General features: G+C 47.5%; 1 long non-coding RNA gene across 1 annotated transcript; it reads left to right on the top strand.

The window, feature by feature from the left end:
- The first annotated feature begins 1,096 nt into the window (after positions 1 to 1,096).
- LOC143649573 (uncharacterized) lies at positions 1,097 to 2,035 on the top strand. The gene is made up of 2 exons (XR_013159118.1): positions 1,097 to 1,315; positions 1,464 to 2,035. It is a non-coding gene; the product is annotated as an uncharacterized LOC143649573 (long non-coding RNA).
- The last annotated feature ends 11,853 nt before the right edge of the window (positions 2,036 to 13,888 follow it).

Genomic DNA, 13,888 nt, shown 5'->3' with positions numbered 1-13,888 from the left:
GAAGGATATTGACGATTGCAGTCACGGTGTCCCTACCGGTGAGCCCTCAGCTGCCAGCATCTCCTTGGACCTCAGAGGTAGGCTCATGTCCAGGCCCACTGACCCTAGGCCACACATCCTCCAAGGGCAGGGCTGCTTCACAGTTACGCCGAAAGGAACCCGCCCGTCCCACTTTTGGGCTCCCAGATGCAGCAAGTGCAAATGGAATGCGAAGTTCAACCCTCTTTTTTGTCCTGTTTCTCAGCTTTCTGTCTTTTTGCTTTCCTTCTCATTTCTGGTGCCAAAATCTGTGCCAGTCAGGTCCAACCAGGGCAGTGGAACCAGCAGGAGACGTATTAAGAGACGCCCTGCAAAGGATTGACGGTACGGCTGTGAAGGGCTGGCTAGACCAGTCCACAATGTGTAGGGCAGGCTGTCCCAAGGTCAGGCGGTCACCTAGGGCAGGATGCCACCCAGGATAGGCGGTCACCTAGGACAAGCCATCACCTGTGAGAGGCTGTAATTCCCAGGCGTGGGCTGAGGCCCTACTAGAGAGGGACTCTTTCCAACTGGGAAGCCTGGACTCTGCTGGTAAAAGCCTTACAAAAGATGAGTCAGGCCATCCCAGATGACCTGGACAGTCTCCCTCACTGAAGTCAAACCCATCATGGACTTTAATCCCCTCAGCACAGGATTTCCACAGCAGCATGGAGATCAGTGCTTGATTGGACAACTAGAGACACAGCCTGGCCAAATGGACACATAGCTGGCCATTGCAGCCCACCCTTTGTCCAAAGGACTTCCAGTTCTCTCTTGGGTTTTAGTTAACTGCCCTATTTCACACCAAGAGAGTAAAATGGAAGTGGCTCCACTCAAATCATCCTAAGCAATCTGCCAGCAAAATACATGCTTCCCATATCTGCAACCTTAGGCTCTGCTGGTCTAGTAGACTTAGCTCCATGGTGAAGAGTGCTTCCACTAGAAGAGAATCGACACCGACTCCAGGGACCTGGAAGTCACGACTGGGCCACTTTGGGCTCCTCCTGCCTCTGAATCAGCAGGTGAGAAGGAGGTTACTGTACTGGCTGGGGCGATGGTCCTCATTGCCAAGGGGAGATTGGGCTGTGACTACAGAATAGAAGTACAAAGAACATGTCCAGATGGGAGGAGATTCCTTAAGACACCCCTTGGTACGGCCATGCCCTGTCACTAAAGACAATGGGAAACTGCGACAACCCAATCCGGGCAGGACTACCTATGGCCCAGAAACTTCAGAAACGAATTCTGGGTCAGCCGACCAGACAAAGAACCACGGCCAGCTGGGTGCTTGCTGACGGTAAAGGGAACATGGAATGGGTAGTGGGAGGGGAATGATAAATCCCAGCTATCATGGATTTTTGTTTACTTCCCTCTCTTATTCTCTTGTTATCTGACATAAGATCTATTACTCTAACTCACTTTATATCACATTATTTAAATAACAGGATATCAAAGAAGAGTCAACTTTGCCTAAGGACATGGCACCTTCTGGGGAAAGGATTAGTGTGTTTTCAGTTGTGTGACTTCTCTTGGAGATTAAGTATGGCTGAAGGAGGTGTGTCTGGGTGCCAAGCTGACAAAAGGTTACCAAGCTATGGTTCTGTTCTGAAGGACCCTGTGAGAAGCGGGCCAGATGGATGAGTAAACTCCGTCTGGGTTTCATATATTCATTTTCCTAATTTCTGTACGGTGCGAGGGTAGAAAATGAAGACATGCCAAAAAGCACAGAGAAGAGAAATACTGGTACCTGCAGCCCCTGAGACAACCCTGCTGTCACGGCAGCTTTCTCCATCCTTTTTATTGTACATCTATTTTTCCTTCAAAATTGTGATTATATTGTATGGACCACATCACTGTTTTTTCCACTTAACATATACTGAAAATATCTCCCATGTGATTAAATATTATATTAGCAGCATACATTTTAATTGCTGCATGGTATTCCAACGTTTGAATGTACTGTAAATGATTCAACCAGTTCTCTGTTATTGGAAAGTATGCTGCCAATTTATGCAAATTCTGTGCCTGTGTGTGTACATATATTTTTCTGGTAAGAGAGTCCATAGATTCCAGGAGCATCTCAAAAGGAGAAGGAGAAAGTTGAGTCATCATCGATTACAATTTCCTTTATCAGGAATTTGTAAAAGCAGAATTGCTGAATGGAGGGGAATGAAAACTCTTAAGCTTTTGTTACACACTGTAAGCTCCAAAAGGCAGGGTCCCTGCTGTATTGCTCATCGTTGTGCCCCGGGCTACGTGTGCATTGAATGGCCGAGCTCGCTGGATTGTTTTTTTTGACAGAGGGTGATAAAAGCTGCGGTGCAGAGAGGCTCAGGGTGCTCTTTAAACCACAAAGCCCCACGGACCGGTGCAGGCCTTTTAATTGTTAGGTAAGATCGTAATTTCTGTCTTGGAAACTGGCAGATTCGCTATACCTGAGTGCTTACATCAACTCCTCACAAAAGGTACTGATAAGACCCAACGCTTGCCTATATTTTGCTTTTTTTAAAAATTAGAGAAGTTGTGGGTTTACGGAACAATCATGCATAAAATATAGGACGCCCCCTCCCACTGCATAGGTGACGATGGCACCTCCTAACAGCTGTGTTACTGAAGTGCCTGGTTTAACTTGGGGCTCACTTCCATGGGTTTTTAAGGAAGTTATATCCTGTTACCATATATACAATCTAAACATTTCCCCTTTCAATCATTTTCACAAATATATGTCAGTGCTCTTAATTGTCTTCACGATACTGTGTTACTACCACTGCCATCCATTAACAAAACATTTCTGTCATTCCCAGCAGGAAACTGTGTGTATGTATATATATATATATATATATGCTCCAGGACTCAAACCCGGATCTCAGGAAACTGTATATTTTAAACCTTAACTTCCCATGCCCTATCCATGGCTATCCTTTTTTTTTAAATGCTGTATAGTGGAGCCATATTTCATTATTTTTCCATGTGAGTATACCGTTATTACAGCACCATTTATTAATTTTTCTTTGTTTATTTGTTTTGCTTATTTGTTTGTTTTTGGGAAGTGCAAGAACTGGGAATCAAACCTGGGTCTCCTGCATGGCAGGCAAGAATTCTACCACTGAACTACCCTTGCAGCCCCAGGGTTATACTTTTATATTTAGAAATAAGAACAATTGTTGCTTTGATAATACAAACTATGCAGCACAAATCTTTTTTTTAAAGTATAAATATTAAAAAAAAATATATATATATATATATTTATTTTTTTGCATGGGCAGGCACCAGGAATCAAATCCACATCTCCGGCATGGCAGGCAAGAACTCTGCCTGCTGAGTAAAAATACTTCTAATGACAAATCTTCATATATATACAGTCCATACATGGTGTACAATTAATGGCTCACAATATCATCACATAGTTGTGTATTCATCACCGTGATCATTTTTAGAGCATTTGTATCACTCCAGAAAAAGGAACAAAGAGAAAAAAGAAAACCCCATACATCTTACACCCCTTTGCCCTCTCTCTCATTGACCACTGGTATTTCAATCTACCCAATTTATTTTATTTTTTATCCATCTCTTTTTCCTCATCTGTCCATATCCTGGATAAATAGAGCATCAAACAAAAGGTTTTCATAATCATATGGTCACATTGTAAAAGCTATATAGTTATGCAATCTTCAAGAATCTAGGCTACTGGGACCATCTCAACAATTTCTGGTACTTCCCTCCAGCCACTCCAATACAACATAAACTGAAACAGGTTATCTATATAATGCGTAAGAATAACCTCAAGGATAACTTCTTGACTCTGAAATCTCTCAGCCACAGAGACTTTACTTTGTCTCCTTTCTCTTCCCCCTTTTGGTCAGGAAGGGTTTCTCAATCCCTTGATGCCAGGTCCCAACTCAACCCAGGAGCTCTATCCCACTTTGCCAGGGAGACTTACACCCCTGGGGCTCATGTCCCACCTAGCGGCGGGGGCAGGGCAGTGAGTTCACTTGCCAAGTTGGCTTAGAGAGAGAGAGAGGCCACGTCTAAGCAACAAAAGAGGTTCTCGGGGGTGACTCTTAGGTATAATTATAAGTAGGCTTAGCTTATACTTCGCAGAAATGTTTCATAGGAGCAAACCCCAAGATTGAGGGTTCAGTCTATTGAACTGGTTGTCTTCGCTGCTTGTGAGAATATCAGAAATTCTCCAAATGTGGAAGTTGAATATTTCCTCCTTTCTCCCCAGTCCCCAAAGAGGCCTTTGCAAATACCTTTTTATTCATTTCTCAAATTACTGTGGGAAGTATTGGGTCATCACACTAACCTGAATAAACCAAGATTCCATGTACTTATAATGTTCAACTAAACTGATCATACAAGTTAAATTAGGTAATGTGCTACCCAAAATATAAATTTTGCACCAAATAAACATCTCTCACACAGAAGTTGAAATTTTAAAATATGGACCTTATCATCCTTTATCCTTTATTCTGCTTTACTTTAGTCCTATCCAGATCAGCTTCATTCAATATCTCTAGTCAAAGTCTGATCCCTTTTTCACCTTTTTAAATAGTTCCTGTATGGGGTAGGGCTGACTTTCATAGGTTCAGAGCTCTAACTCTGAGTCTCAAGTGCAACACAAATCTTAACAAAATCTTCCATGCTGGTGAGCATAGAGTGGGGTAAGACCCTGGCAATGGGCTTATTGCAATAAGGATGAAGGACATGGAAACATTGCTCTAGGAAATTGTGCGATGGGGAAACTTTCCTTGATACTCATTCATACCAGTTAGAGAAAAGGCTAGACTCATTTGTTTTCGTGTATCGTATGAGAAGGTAGCATTCACATACATTCATATCTGTTGAATGTGTATCAGGTTCCGGCATGGGTTTAGGTTCTGGGTAGACAAGGATGGATACTACCAGGTCTTTATCATGCAACAGATTGCAGTTCAATGGGGAAGACAGATAGGCAAGCCTGCCCTCTCAGTAGGATGCGGTAATTGCTACTGTGGATCAGGGAGGGGTGGAGTGGAGGGCACAGGATGTTCTAGAATGCAGAAAAGGAGTATTTCAGCCAGCCTCCTGGAGGAGATGACAAGTGTAGAAACATGAAAAATGAAGGGAAACCAGTTCGGCAAGTCAAGAAGGAGGAAGGGAAGGGATAGGGGTGTGGCATTGTGCTTGGCCTGTGTAGAGAACCAGGAAAGTTCAGTATTTCTGGAGCACTGGGTGGGGAGGAGAGGGAGGGAAGGGCAGGATGAGAGTAAGAACAGCTGTGGGAGCTAAGGACTGAGTTTAAGCTCAGATTTCTTTGGGAACTAGATCACGTGTCAACGCTGGGAGGAAGGACTAGAGGATATCAGACTGGTAGACCAGTAGACCAGGGCAGAGACACTGCGTGCCTTGTTTAGCATATGAGGTGCAGGAAAGAAATGTGGGCTGAGAGTTGGAAAAAGAAATATATTAGCAGATAAGCTAAGAGAGCCGCCGTAGGTGCTGAGATGTGGGGATATTAGGAAGACCCTGTGCCACTTGCCCGGCTCTGGGCAGGTGCTGAGGATGCAAAGATAAACTGTTTTTATAATCCTACTCGGGACTTTGAGAAGAAAACTTAAATATATTTGATAGCTGGAACAGTCTTCTTTCAGCACTTAGCCCAGTGGCAGGCCATAAATAAGTGGTCAGTTAACATCTGTTGAATGAACAAAAGGAGGTCTCCACAAGCATCCTCTCTGGGAGTTGAGGCGTCTGGTCAAGTGACCATTTTTGCTGACGTCCGGCCTTCTCCAGGCACACCTTTCCGGTGGTTGTTTCCGCATACCTCCCTCCCCGGAGGCTCGGTGGAGCTCTGACCTGCATTGCATTCCTCTAGCACCTCCCGTGCAGGAAGCAAGGCTGCATGCCTTGTGGGGGCGCGGGTTCGGCGACTAGCAGTGACAGTCAGATTTTCCTTGCTCTGCCTACGCTCCTCCTGGGCTGGGGCAGCAGGCGGGACCGGGAGGGCTGGCCTGGGTGGTGGAGAGCTGGCCTGGGAACTAGTGGGCTGTGCGGGGGGCATGGACAAGGTCACGGGGGCTGTGCCATCTCTGAGTGTAGTCAGAGCAAGGAAAATCTGCTCCAAGGAGCAGGGCGGGGTTGAATGAGATCCCCAAGGAAAGACCTGCTTTTAACCTGAATTCGTGTTGCTGTGGGCATGAACCCATTTGTAAACAGCATCTCTGAGTGTTAAGGTGAGTCAGGGTGTTCAGTCTTCTGTGAATAGGATCCCAGAAGCTTCCACTGAGGTGTGGTCAGTGGACTCAGGAAGGCCGTGACCCTCATCACTGGAGGCTTTATGGACAGGAAGTCACAGGGAAGCCAAGGAAATGGGAAGAGCAGGGGAAGGAGAGGCCATGCGATGAAGGGAGGGATACGAGGCAAGGAAACCCAAGTTTGGGCAGGCCAGGCCAGCACAGCACACAGCTGATGGTGGGGAGACAGCCTGGCCTTGCCTACATCTTCAGTTTGGACTACCAGCCTCTGCAACTCTGCACCCTCAGATTCCTGCTGTGAAGTCCACCCATGCTGTGACATTCATCAGAGCAGCCTGGCAAACCATGACAGACAGGCCAACATCTTCAGCAGCAGGAGTCACCGAAGGGACACAATTTCCCTCCTGGAAGAGGGCTGTGCAAATGGGCACAGGCCGAGTGCATGCCTTTATCCTCTACTTCAAACCTAGAGGACCCTGGGCAGTGCTCAGTGTATCCACTGACCAGGCAGCCAGTATAGTAGGGGGGAAAGCCTGGCTCCCAAATGAAACCACCTGGATTTGAACCTCCTCCTGCCTTTCTCTTGTTGTGCAACCTAGATTTAGCTCCTTAACCATCTGAGGTCTCAGTTTATCCATCTGTACATGGCCATTTTGCAGCAGTTAGGTGCTATGAGCATTCCACGAACTGGCCCATGGAGAGCAAGTAGCATAGTGTTGGGGACACAGTAAGCACTCAGTGGACCAGGAAAGGTCCTCAGGTGTCCCTCTAGGTCCCACCTGGACAGCCAGAACCTTCCTGGAGATATCTGCTCTCTAATCAACCTTCTGGTCCATTCCAGGAATGGGTATGGAGGGTCAGGAAGGAAGATCTGGTACTGTTGACGTCCCATCTGGACACCCTGGACCTTCCTGGGGATATCCGCTCTCTGCTCACCTTCCAGTTCATTCCAGGGAATGTACACAGGGTCAGGGAGGTGGGTCAGGTTCTTATCAAGGTCCCACCTTGTGCTACTTTGAAAGTGTGGCGTACCTCAGAAAAGCCATGTCCTTTAATCCTGATTCCATAGCGTAGGGTGGAAGCCCTTTCAATTAGACCATCTCCATAGAGGTTGAGCGTTTTGGGTTGTGGGTGTGACCTCTTGATGAGATATCACCACGAAGATGTCGGACACTCAATTGTGGGTGTGTCCTTTTGGTTGCATCAAAAGGTGACTCTGCCTATTCAGGGTGGGTCTTGGTTAGTTTTCTGGATCCTTTAAAAGGTACAGTTTGAAGAAAGCTTAGAGCAGATGCAGACGCTTAGAGAACAGTTACTTCAGAGACATGGATGTTTGGAGATGCTTGGAGTACCCACAGAGAGGGTGGATGCCCCGACATGGGCAGAGCCCAGCAGATGTCCCCATGTGCCTTCTGATGAGATGCTAAGCAAGCCAGAACCCAGGGTTGTGTCCTAGAGGAACTGAGTGAAGACCCATGTATGCTTAGACAGGAAACTACTGCCATCAGAAGTGAAAGGAACAAACTCGGAACAAGGACCAGCAGACACCAGCCAGGTGTCTTCCCAGCTGACAGAGTGTTCCAGATGGCATCAGCCTTTCTTGAGTGAAAGTAACCTCTTGTTTGTGCCTTAATTTGGACACTTCACTTCCTTAGAACTGTAAATTTGTAACTTATTGAATTCCTTTTATAAAAGCTGTTCCACTTCTGGTATACTGCATTCTGGACGCTTAGCAAACTAAAACATGCCTGGACACCCTGAGCCTTCCTGTAATCTGCCCTTTAGACAACCCTCTGGTTGATTCCAGAAAATGCATATGGGGTCAGGGAGGAGGGTCTGGTACCTGTTAAGTCCCTGCCTGGACACCCTGGATCTTCCTGAAGATAGATGCTGTGGGCCTCTCCTGACAACTTTCCAGGGCATTCCAGGGAATGTTTATGGGGAGCCAGGGAGGAGCTTCTGGGTGTGTTTGGGCCTATACAGAGCCCCTGTCCACTCGGCTGGCTGGGGAGGGCCAGCGGCCTTAATTCTTATTCCTGGTGGCTTCCCCTCATGCTGCCCCACCTGAGCACCATCGCTGCTCCTGCTCTCGGCACGGCCTCCCTCGAGCTCTTTCAGGTGACTTGACCGGACTGTAGACGTTTAGGAGGTGCTCCAAGAGGTAAAGGAAGGCGTCGGTGGGGAGGCGGGCTGGCCGGGCTCTGTCCTGGTCTCACACCAGCTACGCACGCTCACTTTGGGCCAATCACCTATTTCCTTCTGAGTTGCTTTATCACTAAAGATATGCATATAATATTTATCTCATTCAGCTGTTGCAAAGATGAAAAGGAGTGACACACACATGTCTAATGTGGAGTCTAGGACATTGTTGGGGCTTAGAAATACCATTTTCCATGCTTCCTCTTTTACTGAATAAAGGGCAATAACATAGACCATTGGAGCAATTGCCCAATTTTTTTTTCTTTGGTTACAAATCTAGATAATGTCCATAATCTTGTGTTTTCCTTTTTACAAGCATTGCAAAAGCTTTAAGGACATTTTTTTCTCAGAAGGAATACCTCTGTGAGGTTTTCCAGTCCTGGATCTGTGCTTTATTTTGCTCTGTTTTGTGTTTATGGGTCAATAAACTATTCTAGAAATGCTTTTTCATTTGTGATTCAAGTCATTTTATGAAGCACATTTATCATCATGAAATAGAGAATGGCTCTTACAGAGAAATTGTGGATTAAAATTTTGAAGACTAAGGAGAAGCATAAAAAAGAATATTTACTAGCTCTCAAACATTGATTATCTCCTTAGATGAAATACTAATATCCAAATATGAGGAATTATTATTTTATGTAAGCCTCTGATTATGATTATCTAAGCTACAGAGCCAACAGAGGCCACAGTTCAGGCACTGCTTTTATCTCGATCTCCTGCTAGCATTGCAACTTTCAGTAAAGGCACAGCTTCGCCTTTATCCTGACTGCATATGGTACAATATAACTTTCTTAGAGTAGAATCTTCTAGGCAGAGAAAAGATTCCCAAAGTATCTCAGTGAATACATATGGAGTTAAGGACTGTAAGTAACACTGGAGAGAAAAAGACTTTGGAGAGAAAAGGCAATGAAAATGTGTAAGAAAGATGCATCTGAGCGGTGGTGGGGGATGGGCGCAGACGTTTGGGGGATTTGCTTGCTGGGGGGCAACCCAAGGCTCTTGGCGCAGGAAGAGAGCCAGTCTAAGGCCCTGTGAGGGGCCAGCGCCCTGCAAGCACATCCATCCTTTCCGGTGGGTTAATTGGGTTGGGCTTATGAGAGTTTGTGTCTTTTTTTTAAGGATTTGATGATTATCGCTTAGAAATCAGAGACCCCCAAAGCGGGTGGTGCATGCTGGCGTGTGGGGGGCCGCAGGCCTGCCGTGGGCACAGTGTCTGACCTTCCAGCCCCGCTCCATCCTGCCCTTCTTGCCATCCCAGGAAATACATCTAAGGGCCTCGGGCTGCATCTGTAAAGTGGGGAGAACAAACAAACCACAGATGTAAGCGAGGGTGCAAGGAGAGGAGTTAGGAAGGGCCTCAGGACGGCCTGGGACGGGCCTGTCATGTGTGTGTGTGTATGTGTGTGTGTGTGTGCCCATGAAACCCCAGGAGGGGCTCCCACTGACTAGGCTCCCCACCTTGCCTGAGGAACGGCTCTGGTACCTGTTCCTTTGAGCCTCGGTCCTTAGTATGCCAGTAGGCTCTTGGGACAGTTGGCTCCCGGGTGGGTGGAGCCTCAGGTGGGGGTGGGGGCATTCCTGAGGCCCCTGTACCCTGGAGAGGCACAGCCCACCTCGGCCCCCTGGACCGGGAGCCCTGTATTTGAGGAGTGGGGACCTGCAGCGCCCCTATGCCCGCCCTCTGCCTCCCTCCCCCCAGTTACTGGCCTCCTGGGGACAGCAGAACTGGCTGCCTGCAGGCTGCGCCTGGGCATCCACCTGGGTTCCCTTTTCACGGGTTCACAGCTCGGGGGGTGCAGGGTGACGGGGAGGGCAGGCAGCAGCCGGCATGTCCCCTCCACGGCGAGGCGGTTGACACGCTGTGATGAGAGCCCAGGGCCCCGGGCACTGAGAGGTCAGCGGCCGTGCGCAGGGGCCGCAGGGGCCTGGCCTTAGGGTGAGTTGCAGCTTAAACAGACTCTCCCCGCGGGACAGCGGGCAGCACTGTCAGGAAGTTGCTCAATGGCAAAGCTAAGTCCAAGTTCACAACAGAGTTCCAAAAGCTGGACGCAGGCAGCCTCTTGGGGATGGGTCTTGGGCCATTACTTTGAATCAAATGTTTGCTCAGAAACCCGCCTGCATCCAAACACTGTATGCATGAGGCTGGAAAATTTGCGAGGGAGCTCCATGAAAGCAGTGCCCGGAGACTTGAGGGCAGCTGCAGTGTGAACACCTGATTACACCGCCTTTAGGAGGAAGAGGCTCCTGCACAGAGAGCAGGTGAAGCCCCTGGCCTCTGCAGCCCCTCAGGCCGGTCCCCTGCGCCCGCAGGCTCCTTCAGCCCAGCGAGGTCTGGCTGAGTGTCCTGGTCCCACCAATCGCTTCTGATTAGGAGCAGGTCCCTGGAATGACGCAGCTGAGAGACGATGGAGGCACCTTCCTCCAGGCAATGGGTCACAGACGGCCGCGTGACAGGCACAGCCGAACTGCGGATGGCGGCGAAGCCCCACCAGGCCGTGCAGACCTGAGAGACAGCAGGGCCTCTCCCAGCCTGCAAAACGGACACGCCGCCTACGCTTGCTGCATCAGTGAATGTTAACTGAGATGCCGGCACCCGGCACGAAATAGACCCTCATTTTACTATCATTTTGTAGCTGGAGAAAAAAATGTTTAAGTGAGTTAACGGGGCAGATCTAGTCCATGCCTCTATTTGCTCAATAGGACCTTTCGTTAGCTGCATGACAGCTTACCGTTACTGGTCTCCCACTCCAGATCAGAAATGAAGGAGCAAAGAGAGGCCATGGAGTATTTAGGGTTCGGAGTAGAACAGAACAAGGGATCTGACGTTCCAAATCTTTGGCTACAAAGGAAGTATTCGGGTTCAGGGAAGAGTTTGCAGGGCAGAAGGACAGCTCTGGCGGCGCTCGTGGGATGGGACGCCCTGCCGGCGTCCTTTTCTGTTTGTTTGCTGTGGCTTGTTTGGCTGTCTGTCTGTCCTGGTAGATTATAAGCGCCACGTCAGATCACATTATGTATTGAGAGCCCAGAACGGGCCCACCACATAGGAGACACCCAGTAATCATTCACGAAGTGAAGGAATTTTATAACCTAACTTAGAGCAAGCATTTTAGAACACTTCCGGGTTCGTTTCTTCTTTGCAAAGGACCAAGAGGAAGAAACAGGAAAGGAAGGGAAGAGACGCTCCATTTTCTGTCTTCTTCTCTCTGTCCCCACCCTACTCCACAATCTCCTCTACTCCTTCTCTGCCACTGCTTGCCCACCGCAAGCTGCCCACAGGTGCCAGAGGCGGGAGCGGTGCAGAAAAGTTCAGAGCATCAAGATCTGAGCCTCTGCGTCACATCCCACCGACATTTTAGGACTGATTTGTAGCTAATTGCCACTAAAAAAATTCCAGAAGTTGTAATTTAAAAAAAATCACCTAAACACCAAAGACTTAGACGAGGATAGTGTTTTTCACTCTTTGGCCCCTAACGAGAACCTACCTGATGCTAAATTCTTTGGGTCACCCTTGACTAAAAATATCTGATATTTGATAGTATTAAAAAGTCAGTCACATCCTGGGCTTGTAATTGGAAAGATTTATTTTGTGTGGTAGAATCTTCATTTCCTAAGTCAATACTTTTTTTTTTCTTTTGAATTCAGAGGAAATTCTAACCAAGTTAACAGCTGTGAAATCTGGGATCTTGCATTTTAGGGGCAAGGCTCTCTTTGTTAGAGGGCACTGAAATTGCCCCAGACTGCTTCGGGCTTCTTACTCATAGACTTGCAAATGAGAAGAGACTTGGCAAGCAGGGCTCCAACTTGCTTTGCCTATCATCCTGGATTTTCTCTTTGCATATCCAATCTGGACAGAGAGACTTTAAATGGTTGAGTAGCTTTAGGCACCGTGTCAACATCCCACAACGTAGGTATGAGCTGTGTCTCCCTGTCTTTCAAATGGGTGGGGAAATGGGAAGAACCATGCCAGACAGCACGTCTGCGTCGTGTGCGCCTGATAGCTCGTCTGCACTGTATACACCTGACGGCGTGTCTGCAAAGTGTACGCCTGATAGCACGTCTGCATCGTGTACACCTGACAGCGTGTGTACGTTGTGTATACCAGACAGCGTGTGGGAGTCGTATACGCCAGACAGCGTGTGTGCATCGTGTACGCCAGTCAGCGTGTGGGCGTCGTGTACGCCAGACAGCGTGTGTGCATTGTGTACACAGGACAGCGTGTGTGCGTCGTGTATGCCAGACAGCATGTGTGCATTGTGTGCACAAGACAGCGTGTGTGCATTGTGTACGCCAGACAGTGTGTGGGCATTGTGTACACCAGGCAGTGTGTGGGCATCGTGTACACCAGACAGCGTGTGTGCATCATGTGCACAAGACAGCATGTGGGCATCGTGTATGCCAGACAGCGTGTGGGCATCGTGTACACCAGTCAGTGTGTGGGCATCATGCACGCCAGACAGTGTGTGGGCATCGTGTATGCCAGACAGCATGTGTGCATCATGTACGCCAGTCAGCGTGTGGGCATCGTGTACACCAAACATCGTGTGTGCATCGTGGACCTCTTTGGAGCAATCAACCAGGGACTAGATTCACAATGTATTCACCAGATTGGACAATTCCCCATGGAGTAACACAGAATGATCATGTGGTCCTGGGTTGTTAATTCTCTACTAGGGCACTCTTACTTAGAGGACAGATGATCCCACAGTAAATACAACTCACCAAAATAGAGAAAAAGTTGGTGCTGGTGCCCTCCGGGAGGACGCCGAGGCTGAGCTCAGCAGCCTGGCCAGCACATGACAGGGGCAAGGAAGAGCAGGTGACCCGAAGCCCCAGGACGTGCTTCCTCTACCCTAGAATTATCTTATTTGTCTGACCACAGCAATTTATTTAGCCCCTCCATGAGTTTTTCCATTTATAAAATGAGGGCTGTGTTAATGGCCTGCTTATGAGAAACCAAAGACAATCACGAATTTGAAAACGCTGAGTACAGAAACCACTCTCGATGTGTGAATTCTACGCCACTGGTAGGTAAGTCCCTATGATGAAAGATTGCTGCATTGTGCTATTGATAAATAAAATGTATGAATGGCAAAACAGAAGTGTGTAACTAAGTTGCATTAAAGTCACAAGAGTAGCCAAGAAAAAGAACTAAGAAGGGAAATTTGCCCTATTGGATATCAAAGTATAGTATATGGTTATTTGAAACAGCGTGGTACTTGTGCAAGGAAAACAGTTTAATGGCACAGAATTTAGAGTTCAGCCTCATTTCAAATAGCGGGGGAAATTATGGATTATTTAATAAGTGATATTGAGACAATCATTTGTCTATGTGGTAAAGAAATAAAATTATATCCCAAGTCATAGTATGCACAAAAATAATTTTCAGAAAAGTTAAAGTATTGAATGTTATTAAAAATTCTAAAATGAATAAA

Source organism: Tamandua tetradactyla, chromosome 11 (assembly GCF_023851605.1).
Source record: "Tamandua tetradactyla isolate mTamTet1 chromosome 11, mTamTet1.pri, whole genome shotgun sequence".
Taxonomy (NCBI): domain Eukaryota; kingdom Metazoa; phylum Chordata; class Mammalia; order Pilosa; family Myrmecophagidae; genus Tamandua; species Tamandua tetradactyla.
Note: the sequence above shows the minus strand (reverse complement) of the source record. Positions and strands in the feature narration are given on the sequence as shown.